Source organism: Cnephaeus nilssonii, assembly GCF_951640355.1.
Source record: "Cnephaeus nilssonii genome assembly, chromosome: 15".
NCBI classification, from domain to species: Eukaryota; Metazoa; Chordata; class Mammalia; order Chiroptera; family Vespertilionidae; genus Cnephaeus; species Cnephaeus nilssonii.
In genome coordinates, this window is record NC_137086.1 from 6332688 (window position 1) to 6346531 (window position 13844).

Genomic DNA, 13844 nt, shown 5'->3' on the forward strand with positions numbered 1-13844 from the left:
TGGGCCGGAGCGAAGCCCTGGGTCCCGGGTGCCGGAGGAAAGCCAGTGCTGGCAGCTGGGGGAAGGAAGGCCTACTCTTGCACGAATTTTCATGCATCAGCCTCTAGTAATAAATAATACAAGAATAAACTGTTTCACATACTCATAACTGTAAACCTACTTTTGCCTCACCCTGTATTTGAGATGCAATGGTGTCATTTTCAAAGGTTCCTAAAGTATTTTTTTTTATATATTTAACATACACAGGTGTGAGGTGATACCTCATTGTCATTTTAATTTGCATTTCTCTGATGATCAGTGACTTTGAGCATTTTGCCATATGCTTTCTTGGCCATCTATATGTCTACTTTGGAGAAGTGTCTATTTAGGTCCTTTGCTGAACTTTTAATTAGGTTGTCTTCCTTCTGTTAAGTTGTATGAATTCCTTATACATTTTGGAAATTAACCCCTTATCAGATGTATCATTGGCAAATATTTTCTCCCATACAGTGGGTCCCTTTTCATTTTGTTGATGGTTTATTTTGCTTTGCAGAAGCTTTTTATTTTGATATAGTCCCACTTGTTTATTTTTTTCCTTAGTTTCCTTTGGGAGATGTATTGGCAAGCATATTGCTTTGAAAGATGTCAGATTTTGCTGCCTATGGTTTCTTCTAGCATTTTTGTGGTTTCATGACTTACATTTAAGTCTTCTATCCATTTTGAATTTATCCTCACCTCACACCTGTCAGAATGGCTACCATCAACAAATCAACAAATGACAAGTGCTGTAAATGATGTAGAGAAAAGGGAACCCTAGTACACTGGTGGTGGGAATGCAGACTGGTGCAGCCACTATGGAAAACATTATGGAATTTCCTCAAAAAATTAAAAATGGAACTTCCATTTGACCCAGTTATCCCACTTCCAGGAATATATCCTAAGAAACCAGAAACACCAATCAGAAATAATATATGCACCTCTATGTTCATAGCAGCATAATTTACAATAGCTAACGTCTGGAAACAGCCCAAGTGCCCACCAGTAGATTAGTGGATAAAAAATCTGTGGCACATTTATACCATGGAATACTATGCAGCAGTAAAAAAGAAGGATTTCTTACCCTTTGAGACTGCATGGAGGGACCTGGAGAGTACATTTTGGAAATTAACCCCTTATCAGATGTATCATTGGCAAATATTTTGGAAATTAACCCCTTATCAGATGTATTAACCCCTTATCCTATGCTAAGCAAAATAAGCTAGTCAGAGAAAGACAAGTATAAAATGACTCACTCATATGTGGAATCTAATGAACAAAATAAATTTATGAACAAAATAGATCCAGAGACATAGAAGCATGGAACAGAGCAACAAATTTCAGAGGGAAGGCAAGGAAAGGGGGTGTTTTGGGGAGAAATTAACCAAATAACTTATATGCATATATGCATAACCCATGGAAACAATTGTATGGTGGAGGCCTGAGGGGCCAAGTGTGGGGTGTGGGGGTCAATGGGAAAAACAAGGGATATACGTAATACTTTAAACAATAATGATAAATTTAAAAACATTAACATACATGGCACCTCCAGGATGAATAAGATTATGTTATAGAAGAGAGGTAAGAAGTCAGGAAAGGAAAATTTAAACAAAATTAAAGGTAGTTTCTCACTCAGTGGAAATTATGGTTTAGCAGTCATTGCATGGTTAAGATAAGGCAGAGTGGGGTGGGGCCTGACCATGGCAGGACTGAAGATGGACATGACCGACTTCAGGACACTGAGTTAGAAATTTGAAGTCAAGGAGGTAGACATGCTCCCCATCCGCCAAATCCTGCCTCTCAGCCCACTGGCTTTGGCAGAGTCCTGTAGGGCCTGGTGAGAGAATATAGTGGGATAGGTTGGGTGACTTAAATATTAAATATAGGAGATGTAAGTCCTACCTGGCAGAATTTTTCAAACTGTAGGTTGTTCCCAGCACTTGTCTAAAACATAAAGTAGAACAGAATGGAGTGAAATAGAAAATATCAGAGTGATATCACAGAGAGTGAAGAGAAATATGAATTCCTAAAACTTTGGTTTCAGTTTTGAGGGCAGAGCAAAGTCATATAAATCATATTTTTTTCTGTGACCCCAGGTCCGTAATGTGGAAAACAGTGCTCTAAAAGGCTGCAGAAAGAAAATTAGGAAGGCATTTGATAGGATTAATAGGATAATGAAAGGTTTCATTATAGCATGTTCTTTATTGTATAATAAAGCTTTACACTTACTCCAGTGCTACTAAAAATTGAATATTATCCAAGATATTTATAAATGTATATTTCAAAGAACGAATAGTTAAAACAAACAAAAATAACAAAACAAACACTTCCAGGGCTAAATATTAAACAGTGGAGAAAACAGCTATGTGTATGTGTGCATATGTTTGAGTCTGTTCATAAAATAGGACTCAGTCTAAGATAGGAATTAGATTGTTCTTTACAAATAGCAATCTGACACTGAATGCAGGGAAGGGCAAATGTAATTGTCTTGTTATTTAGACTCATGGCTTTATGGGCTCAATGGATATTTTTCAGGACGGTTAAGCTGCCTAGGATCATCTTAACCAACAAGTGTAGTTGCATTTTCTTCAGAATATAGGAAAACATACTTTACAAGAAAGAAAGCTTATAGCATTTGGGGAAGTTGGTATCAGATAAATGGTTTTAATAAGCTTACGAAGGCCATTACTCTCACTGGGAAAATATAAATTACTTTGAATACACGAGCCTAAAATTGTTGCTACCAACATGTTTAGGGTTTTGTTATACGACAGAAGTAAATAGTTTGAGATGGCTTAATGGCAAGAACGTTTCTAAGTGAAGATGGTAATATCTGGAAAGGAATTTTGGCAATTAGCAAAATAATGCTGATTGTTTTGAAGTTATGTCTACTGAGTAGATTTCGTGAGCATGTTTTCATGTCTACCATTCTCAATGCTGGTTTAAAAAAGTACTCCATTTGCCAGCTGGGTAGAATTCCTTTTACAAAGACCCAACTGAATGGATTGGAGAGGACTCTTTATTTATCTATGATTTCAACTCCACCTGTTTACCATTTTCTTGTTAAAAGGAATTAGCGAGTGTTGGGTATGTGGCTATGAAGCAATTGAACAAATCTCCAGTGCAACTATAATACAAATCCATCTTCAATCCCAGAGCAAATTGTTCTCATTTTGGGAGGGGAAAAGGTATTTTCTCAGCTAAACACAAAAATTAACAAATATTTTGCAGAAGGTGAACTCTAGGGTCCCAACCAAATCCTGAACAAATTAGAGTGAAGCAGAAACAGCTGTTGGGTAAACTGCACATCCTAAGAGTAGGTTCTGGGCTGTCAGGCTGGATTGCTTGGAGCTGGCCGGTCCCAGCTTTACCATTTCTCAGCACCTTGGCAAAGAGAGGGAGATGTGGAAAGAGGAACACAAGTTCAAGAACAACAACAGGAGCTCCAAGCGCTCTTTGCTTTGGGACCTAAGGGATTCCAATGTAGATTTTCTTATTTTCCCCTGGGAAGTAGCTGATGATAATGAAGAAGACTTGTTCTGTGACAAGGGTACATGAAGCTGTGACGGACCTGTGAAAATGCAGCAGGCATCTCAAGAAAATTGTCATCTCGCTGCAAGAGCTGCCCTCAAACAAGGTTTAGCATGGTAATCCCATGACCTTCTCCCATGAAGGTTAAACTTTGCATGACAATGATAGAAACATCTGCATGTTATCCACGCATAATTTAAGTCAAGGGATATGGAATGACTTGGAAAGACTGAAATACAAACTTGATCATTTTCAAATTCCAAACGAGCTTTTCCTCCACCAAAAACTGTTGTGTTTGAGTCCAAGGGAAGTGTTACAGTTTCTCAGAACATCCTAGATATTTTAGATATGCTAAGGAATTGTTAAGTGATTCAGTGCTGGTCCCCTCCTCAGCTTGTTTTTCTTGTTAAATGTGTTAGAGAGTGCCTAGGGATCCATAAGAAAAGCACACCACTTTCCACCCAAGTTCCAAGGCAATTAGAAATGAGAAGAAAGAGAGTGAAAATTTTAAGGCCAAATATAACTTTTATAACGTATAAAGCCAATATGGTTCAGTATGGCTATTTCTTGGGGCATTGGGTTTTTAAACTAACTGAACTAGACTGACATATTTCAGGGAGAGAGACAGGAAGAGATTAACCAATGAATTTATATGCTACTAGAGGCCCGGTGAACAAAATTCGTGCACTTGGTGGGGGGGCAGTGGGGTTATCCCTCAGCCTGGCCTGCACCCTCTCGCAGTCTGGGAGCCCTTGGGGGATGTCTGACTGATGGCTTAGGCCCGTTCCCTGTGGGGAGCAGGCCTAAGCCATCAGTCGGACATCCTTAGTGCTGCCACGGAAGCGGGAGAGGCTCCTGTCACTGCTGCTGCGCTCGCCAGCCATGAGCTGGCTTCTGGCTGAGCACACTGACCACCAGGGGCAGCTCCTGAGTTGAGCGTCTGCCCCCTGGTGGTCAGTGCATGTCATAGCAACCGGTTGTCCCATCATTGGGCTGAAACTTGCTCTCTGACATCCCCCGAGGGGTCTCAGATTGCGAGAGGGCGCAGGCCAGGCTGAGGGACCCCACCGGTGCATGATCAGGGCCGGGGAGGGACTGCAGGAGGGCTCCAGGGCATGTCCGGCTCGTCTTGCTCAGTCCCGATTGGTCGGACCCCAGTAGAAAGCTAACCTACCAGTCAGAGCATCTGCCCCCTGGTGATCAGTGCACATCATAGTGACTGGTTGACCAGCCGACTGTCTGCCCCCTGGTGGTCAGTGCACTTCATAGCAAGCAGTTGAGTGGCCTTAGCATATCATTAGCATATTATGCTTTGATTGGTTGAATGGCCAACTGGACGACTGGACACTTAGCATATTAGGCTTTTATTATATAGGATATGCATAGCCCATGGATAGGCAATAGTTTGGGGAAAGCCTGGGGAGTGAAGGGGAGCAAGGTGGAAAGAGTCAATGGGGTGCGGAGGGGACAGGGACATCTGTAATACATCAATAAAGATAAATTCAAAACAAAGAACAACAAGAAACACTGAACTAGAAATGGAAAGACTCATGGTGCCTGTTCCTCAGGTAGCACCAGCCAATACCACAGGGAAGCCAATGCGACTGGGAAGGCTACTATTATTGTTTGCCATGCGGCCAGGAAGAATTAAGAACATATGCTCTCAGTGGAATATAAACCCCCAAACATTATTATAGTAAAATATATCTTTTCTTATATAGCTAATTTTCTATTTATAGTGCATACAAAGTGTGAAGCAGATGACAAAGATGTAAAATGAAAACAAAGCCCCACATTTATGTATCCTTCCCTCCTTCTCACACTCAAGAGGCACCAACTCTTAAATAGTTTCTGTTTTTACTTGCCCTGGTTGCTATCATTATAATTTTAAATGACATACTTCTATTTCTACTTCCAAAATTGTCTTTAAACAGTATCTGTTGATTCTCTTCCATAAACGATGAGGAATCTGGCATACTTACACCATCTTCAACCTCCTCTCTCCCCTTCACGTTCTAATTTTTATTAAGCTTTTTGTTGTTGTTTTCACTTTTTTTTTTTTTTTTTTTTTTTTTTTTACAGAGGAAGCCTAGTCAAAAGTGAACCCCTAGAGTTCAAATTCCACTTCATCACTTATCTACTTATTAGCTATGTAATCTTGAAAAAGATATTTTGCCTCTCGAGACTTCAAATTCTTCCTTTCTAATGGGGGATAATAATGGTAGCTCCTTCATAAGTAACTGTGTGGACAAAACTGGCCAATCCATATAAAGCTCTTAGCATTGTGCCTCATAGTCAGAAAACACTGAACAAATGTTACATGTGGTTCTGTGACAAGAATAAGTTTTTATCAGGAGCTTGATTCTAAAATCAAACAACATATAATATGATGATTATTTAAATACTTTTATGGTAGAATCAAATAGTGATGCCATTGTAATTAGCTAGTCATTAGTAATAGGAAAGGAGCAAGAGGGGGGCAGACATGATAAGCATGGCAATTGGGCAGCTTCACCAGGAAGCTGCAGTTTTACACTCCCCAGGGAACCTTAGGTTCATTCCTGCAGATTACTGGGGGAAGGGACTGGACAAAGGGGAAGATGGACGTCAATAGGGGTAACATCAGGAAGGTGCTTGCTGCCAGTCAAACCTGGGACTAAAGATCATTGGCCAGAGGGGGTGGGGCCACTAAAAACCCATGGAAATTTGGGAATACATAATCCCACAGACAAAGGAATTCTCTCTCTTGGCTCTTGGTGCTCCTTTGGCTTTCTGATTCCTTTGGCTTTGCTTCTGCCCCTGTTCCTCCCATAGCTATATAGCCCTGCAGACTCCACACACAGTGGACTGATGGACTGCAACTGAGAACACAAAGTAAGCTGGCTTGATGCTGGGCTGTCCACTGCTCCAATATGTAAACTCTGGGCAATGGCTTTGATTTAAGCTCTGCGGAAGCCGCAGCCCCACTTCTATGGAAGGACGAAGGGACATGGGACCTTGGAAACTAAGGGGTATAATTCCACAAAAATAGAACTTTCTGCAACACTCACCCTCCCGTGCAAGTCTCAGAAAATACTTTGTCTCAGGATATTGCAAGAAACCCACTCCCACCAGCAACCTATGGGGATGAGCAGTGCTCCCCACCTATAACAATAGCATGAATGGACTCAGAAAAAGAGATGTAATTTTTTTGTCATTAAAACTTTGTCCTCTAAAAGAGATGCTCCCACATGTCAATGTTTAATAGATCTTCTTAATTACTTCTAGGTTTCATTATTTCTCCTTGTCATACTAGTTTCCATCTACTTCTTTGAGAAACAATATAGTACTGGTTTTCAGCTTACCTATTCTGTGTTTGTGACATTATATAAGTTAATTAGTTTTTCTGTGCCTTATTTTTCTCATCATCAGATAGGGATAATAAAAGCATCTTCCTTAGAGTATTGTTAGGAATGAGAAATGAAATAATGTATGCGCAGCGCATAGAAAAGCACACGCCACCCTATATTATTTTGCTGTTTCTTTTTAAAAATTTTGCTGGAGTACTTTATTTATTTATACTTACAAAATGTTGGGGACACTAAATGTTCTGAGTTTACATATACAAAATACATTTTTATTTTCCTCTCCTCCTCCCATATGTGAGTGCTTATAAGATTTCAAATTCACTGTGGCAATTTGGAGTTGCATTTTCAATAATGATGAAATCGCTTGTTGCAGACCAATACTCCCATCAAGACCATCTAGAGAAGCTGGGGAAAAATACCCAGGTAGACACTGGAAACCTAGCAAGGCAGCCAGGACTGCCCAGTTGGGAAAGAACCCAGAAAGAAATAGGTGCATTGAGGTGAATCCAACATTTTGCAATTTTTTTCACTTAAGATATTTGCTGTTCTTGGCATGTGGCCAAAGGCCTAAAAAGTTGAGCAGGAAGTGGCAGCTAATTGAGCAGAGCATTTGATAAGTATGTGGACTGAGGAGATAAAGAATGGATTCAGCCCTAACCGGTTTAGCTCAGTGGATAGAGCATCAGCCTGCAGACTGAAAGGTCCCAGGTTTGATTCCGGTCAAGGGCATGTACCTTGGTTGCAGGTACATCCCCAGTAGGAGGTGTGCAGGAGGCAGCTGATCGATTTCTCTCTCATCGATGTTTCTCTCTATCCCTCACCATCTCCATTCCTCTCTGTAAAAAATCAATTAAAAAAAAAATGGATTCAGCCTACCAGGAAAATGGGTACTTGGTAAAAGCCTCCTACTTCCAGGTCAGACCCCTGGAGGAGTAACCACTAGGAGTATAGGCAAGCTGGAAATAGATCATCTCTCACTAAAGACTGGATGACGGCGATCTGCACCTACTTCAAATGCCCACTAGAGAGTAAACTCTCCCCTTATTGGAGGAAGACAAATCAGTCAAATCTCAAATTATGTTTACAGTTTTCATTCATAATGTCTGACATTCAATACAAATAACCAAGCATTTCAGGAAATAGGACAAAAAGGACAAAAACCAAGAAGAAATACAAACGATAGAATCAGATCAGCAGGTGACCCATTTTTTATTTACTTTTAAATGACTATGATTCCTATGTGAAAGAAGACATGTCAACAGTTGAGAATTTCACTAGGGAGCAATGGCATATAAAATAATCTAATAGAAATTCTAGAACTGAAAACTATATAAAATAGAATTGAGAACTGAAAGTACAGTTTTTAATAGCAGATTATTCATAGCAGGAGAGAAGTTAAGTAATCTAAAACATATATTACTATCAAATATCCAAACTCCTACCCACAGAGAAAAAACATCTAAGATAGATAAAAATGCATGAAAGACATATGGGCTTGGTGAAAAGATCTGACCTATGATGCATTTGAAGTCCTTGGAGGAGAGGGAAAAGAATTCTGGTAGATTCCAGATTTGAAGAGAAACTGGTCATGAAGGATTCCAAATTGATGAAAACATCAGGTCACAAAATTCAAGAAAAATGGCAAACCCTAAGTTGGATGAATAATATTTTAAATGCCTAGGCATAGCATAGTAAAACTACTTAAAAGACAAAAATCTTAAAAGTAGACCAAAAAAAGACATTTTACCTTGAAATGAGCAAAAAATAAGACTAACAGCTAGACAACAAATTGACATCTTTAAAGTACTTAAAGAAAATAACTGAAAACCTAGAATACTGTATTCTACTAAATATACTTCAAGAATGAAAGCAAAATAAGAAAATTAGAAATGATCAGAACACCAATGGTCACATGATTAATGTAAATGCAAATATATAAGGAATTACTTCAATCTGGTTCCCTTTTAACTCACAAAGGATATGCAGCATGAATGAGAAATTATCCTTTGTTGTTTTAAGCCTATTATATATGAGGTTTTTTAGTATAGAAATATAAACTATATTGACTGACAAGTTGATTCAAGTTTTTTTCCCCCTGATTCCTTCATTCTTCTTTCTACTATTTGTAATTTATACTCTACTAGAGGCCCGGTGCACGAGATTCATGCACGGGGGTGTGTGTCCCTCAGCCCAGCCTGCACTCTCTCCAATCTGGAACCCCTCGAGGGATGTCCGACTGTCCATTGGGATCGGGCCTAAACAGGCAGTCGGACATCCCTCTCACAATCCAGGACTGCTGGCTTCCAACTGCTCACCTGCCTGCCTTCCTGATTGCCCCTAACCACTTCTGCCTGCCAGCTTGATCACCCCCTAACCACTCCCCTACCAACCTGATTGATGCCTAACTGCTCCCCTGCTAGCCTGATTGCCCCTAACTGCCCTCCCTTACAGGCCTGGGTCCCCCCAACTGCCCTCTCTTGCAGACCTGGTCCCTCCCAACTGCCCTACCCTGCTGGCCATCTTGTGGTGGCCATCTTGTGTCCACATGGGGGCAGCCATCTTCGACCACATGGGGGTAGCCATCTTGTGTGTTGGAATGATGGTCAATTTGCATATTACCTTTTTATTAGATAAGATGTCTATGCTTTCAATAGTTACTCTAGTCATTTTTTTATTTTTAGAATGCATAATTAACAAATTCAAAGTACTTTGATTAGATTCTCAGATTTTAATGTATATTCACAGCCCCTGAGGATCTTGTTAAAATGCAGATTATGATTCCAGAGGCTAGAGGTGGGGCCTGAAATTCTGCATTTCTGGCAAACCCTTGGGTGTTGCCAATATTACTGGTACCTGGACCACACTCTGAGTAGCAAGGCCTTAAAACTTCACTTGGCTTGCCCCATCTTCAAACTTCTACCTTACTGTTTGTTCTCTATTTTATCTTTATTTCCCCACAAATTAAACTTCAAAAATTTTACATAGTCAATATTTATTAAATTAATCCACTTGCCAATTTATTTGCTTATCATTCCTTCTTCTTTTTTTAATTCTCACCTGTGGATTTTTTTCCATTGATTTTTAGAGAGAGTGGAAGAGAGAGGGAAAGACAGAGAGAAAAATTGATGTGAGAGAAACACATCAATTGGTTGCCTCCTGAATGAGCCTTCACCAGGGCCCAGGCCAGGGAAGAGCCTGCAACTGAGGTACGTGCCTTTGACCGGAATCGAACTCAGGACCTTCCAGTCCTCAGGCCCATGCTCTATCCACTGAGCAAAACTGGCTAGTGCATCATTTCTTCTTTGTTAATTTTATTTTTTTAATTTATCTTCATTGTTGAAAGTATTATAGTTGTCCCCTTATTTTCTCATTGACCCCCTCCACCCTGTAGCCATCCCCCCTTTTACTTCTTTTAGAATTTCCTTCAGGAAATGTACGTATATTTGTGATAAATGTCACGGTTCATCCTTCAAAAAAGTCTTTATTTTACTCTCCTTCTTGAAAATAATTTTATTGAGCAGAGCATTCCAGGACATTGCACGGCTTCTGCCCTCCCTATGTGAGAATGGGTCATCTGTCTTATTGACACTCAGGAGATACATCCTTTCTATTTGCTTTTAGGAGTAATTTTCTTTGATGTTCACTGTTTATGCTACATCTTTTTGTGAAGTTATTTTTTATTTATTCTTTTTGGAATAGACTGGGCTTTTTGGATCTGAGAATTGGTGTTCTTTTGTGGGTCTGGAAAATTCTCAAAAGTAGTGTCATTAAACATTGGCTTAGTCTCCTCGGATCTTCTCCTATATTGTAATTAGGGATTTGTCAGGTCTCCTCACTCTATGCTCTGGCTCTTAATTTCTCTTTCATATTTTTTAATCTCTCTATCTTTATGAGTTGCATTTTTATGCTATCCTTTTTATCTACATTCTAGGTTAACCTTCATCTTCTACTTAAACTATCCATTTAACTTTTAATGTTAATTATTATAGTTTTATTTCTAATATTTTATTTGTATCTTTTGAAAACATTCTTACATTTGAAAATATCATGTATATTTTGTTCATATTTTCATGCTCCTCCTTTATTTCTTCAAATAAAGAAGGTATAGTTATATATTCTCTGTGAATTACCATATCTGATATTTTTAGGAAACTGATTCTCCTGTACTTAATTCTAAGTTCCTTTTCTCTCTGTGTTTTTCTTTTTCCAAGCGAGTTGTTCATGTTCTCTAGAACTGTGTCTGTGGGCATTCTTTGAGGCCTGGTTTGAATTAGTATTCCTCCGGAATGGTGTGTGTTTGCTTCTGCCAGTTTCCTGGGGGCACACTGACCTAGGACCACTTTAAATTAAATTGTCCATTTAAGATTTTTCAGACCTCACAAGTGGCATACATTTGGATGGCAAACCTGTGAAGGGTCTGTTGTGGTTAAGAAACCTCCGGGGAGAGTTCTTTCCTTTATTAGTGCCAATGTAGAGACGAGGAGGATTCCTTGATCTTCTATTTTTGGCAGTGAGTTTATGTCTCCTTCAACCTTCTACAAAGCTGATAGGCCATCGGGGTTTTAACTTTATGCAGGGATCTTCTAATAGACTACCCACCTGGGAGCAGTTCCTCTCCATGTTATCCAAACCCCTTCACCCCTATCAGCTTTGGTGATGGGATCTCAAGCTCTCTAGGATTAAAGAACTCTGTATTCTGGAAAGTGAACTAGTTTGTCTTCCTTCTTCTCTTCCTTCAGGTTCCTTGTGCAAGCTGAAGTGGGCAGGTGAGGGAAGTCAATTGTATGTTCAATACCTTTGGGCACTGTCTACCCGTTCTACATTCACATAATGCTATGTTATGCTTCTGGCCCAAGATCATCAATGGAATACTATAACATAGTGAAACTCATTTCAGTCTGTACTTAGAGGGAAACTCCCAGTAAAATAGGGGTAGTATCTGTGTGTTTTGCCTCAGTTCATACCTACTTCTTTGTACATAGCAACTTCTCATTGAACGTCCAATGAGATATTCAACTAAAAGCATTAATGTTATGACTAATGTGTTTGTTAAACTGTGAAAATAAATCAACAGAAATCTTGAATTGTGTTAGCTTGATCATTTCTGTATTTGGGCACCTCCAATCACTTCTGGAGAAATCAAATTCAGTTTCATAACTCTGTGTTTCATGGCTATGTGTTTTAGAATGTTTTGCTTCCCAGAACCAAACCTGCCTCTGACTTTCTATTCTCAGCCATCTACATGGACAGTGGATGGAATCAAAACTACATAATCAAGTGGAAGAGATTTAAGATGTGTGTTTTGAGACTGTTCCCAGACCTCTGTCCCTGTGGTTGAGACCCCCAGATATCGTTCATACCCAAATCATACTGGGAGAATGATGGAGGCTTTCCTTGGGGCCTGAGACGAAGCCCAGTGAAGGGGCTGTGGTCAGTTCCAGTGGGATTCTTCATTCCTCCAAGGTCAGACCTGTCAGATTCTCCATAAGTCATGAGTTAGTTCTACACTTGGGACCTAGGCAGCCCTCCAGCCTCTCCCTCTGAGAAGCCCTCTGGCTCAGGCCCTCAGTCATGTTTCTTCAGCAGACAATCAATGGGGCTCCCCTACCCCTGCTCATGCTTCTCTAGCTTGATTTCAGGCCCCATTGGATGGCTTGAACCCACCATATTTCCTGAACTTCCCCCCTTCCTCCATCTTGACAATTTTTACCACTGCCAAATTTCTCAGAGGGAGCCTCAAAAATTCTGGATTTAAAGAAAAAACATTTTGGAGTCATTATAGGTAATCTATGGCATTACACACAATCCATGTTATTTCAGAAGGATGGAAAGACATGGACACTCAAAGGCTACTTCTACAGCATTTCTTTTTATTGGCTGCCATCTCTAAATGCTGGGGCTTATTCATAGTCACTCTGCTCATCTATCCTCAGGGATGATGGTCTTCTCTTCCCTCTACCCTTCCTGGGAGATGTATCTTTTTTTTTCTTCTTTCTTTCTGATATTCATTTCTTATTGAATCTGGGAAACTTCTTTTTCACTGCATCAAACCACTGCACCCCATTCTTTTTCTGTGCATGCTAGGGCAATGAAGGCCGTCTTCCTTCTGGCCAGGGAGGTGTCCCAATTGCTTCTTAGAAGACAGACCTCTGCACAGAAACCAGGTCCTTGGCAGTTGATTTTCAAAGCTCTTAGACTCTCTATTGCACTCCCAATACCTGCTTGTTGTTTAAACCCGGCATGATTACATAGAATTAGTCAAGTTTGGAAGGCTGTGATCTAGATTTAGTGTCCTATTTTGCCACTATTCTGTGTGGCCTTGTTCAGGTTATTTATTTAATTTTCTTCTCTATAAAATGTGTAAATTAGTGTCTGCCTGGTATAGGGGTTGTGAGCAGTAGAGAGAAATTGCCTAATCTAGACTTGTGCCTTACAAATGGGAGGGAACCAATAAATGTTAACCCTTATTATTGTTGTTCTTCATCTATTCATTCAATAAACATTAATTCTGTGATTGCAACTGTGGCAATGGTGATAACTCATAGTAATTATAGTAATTTGGATTTGCCTCAGGGCCCTGGCTACCACGCTCATTGCCCTGAAGGGAGGGTGGGTTTCTAATGTATTCAAATGCCTGGATGTTGAGAGCTAAGTGGCCTTGAAGCTTCTCCTGCTGAAAACACCCTGCCCCGCACCCTCAGGCCCATGCGGAATTCCTGTGCAGTCAGCCCTCGCATGCGCGGCTTTGGAGGCTCTCAGGCCAGTGTGTCTGGGAGAGTTTCAGGCTGGAGGCATCAAGGAGTATTAGCGTACAGCTGTGGGATCTGTCAGGAATACGAGCTGTGGTGCAACAGAAACCACCTGCGAGGCTTGTGATGTTTTGAAACGGAGTGCTGGAAAGGAGAGGCCGGGCCAAAAAACTAAAACGGGGCGCGGATTCCTGTGCAGCTC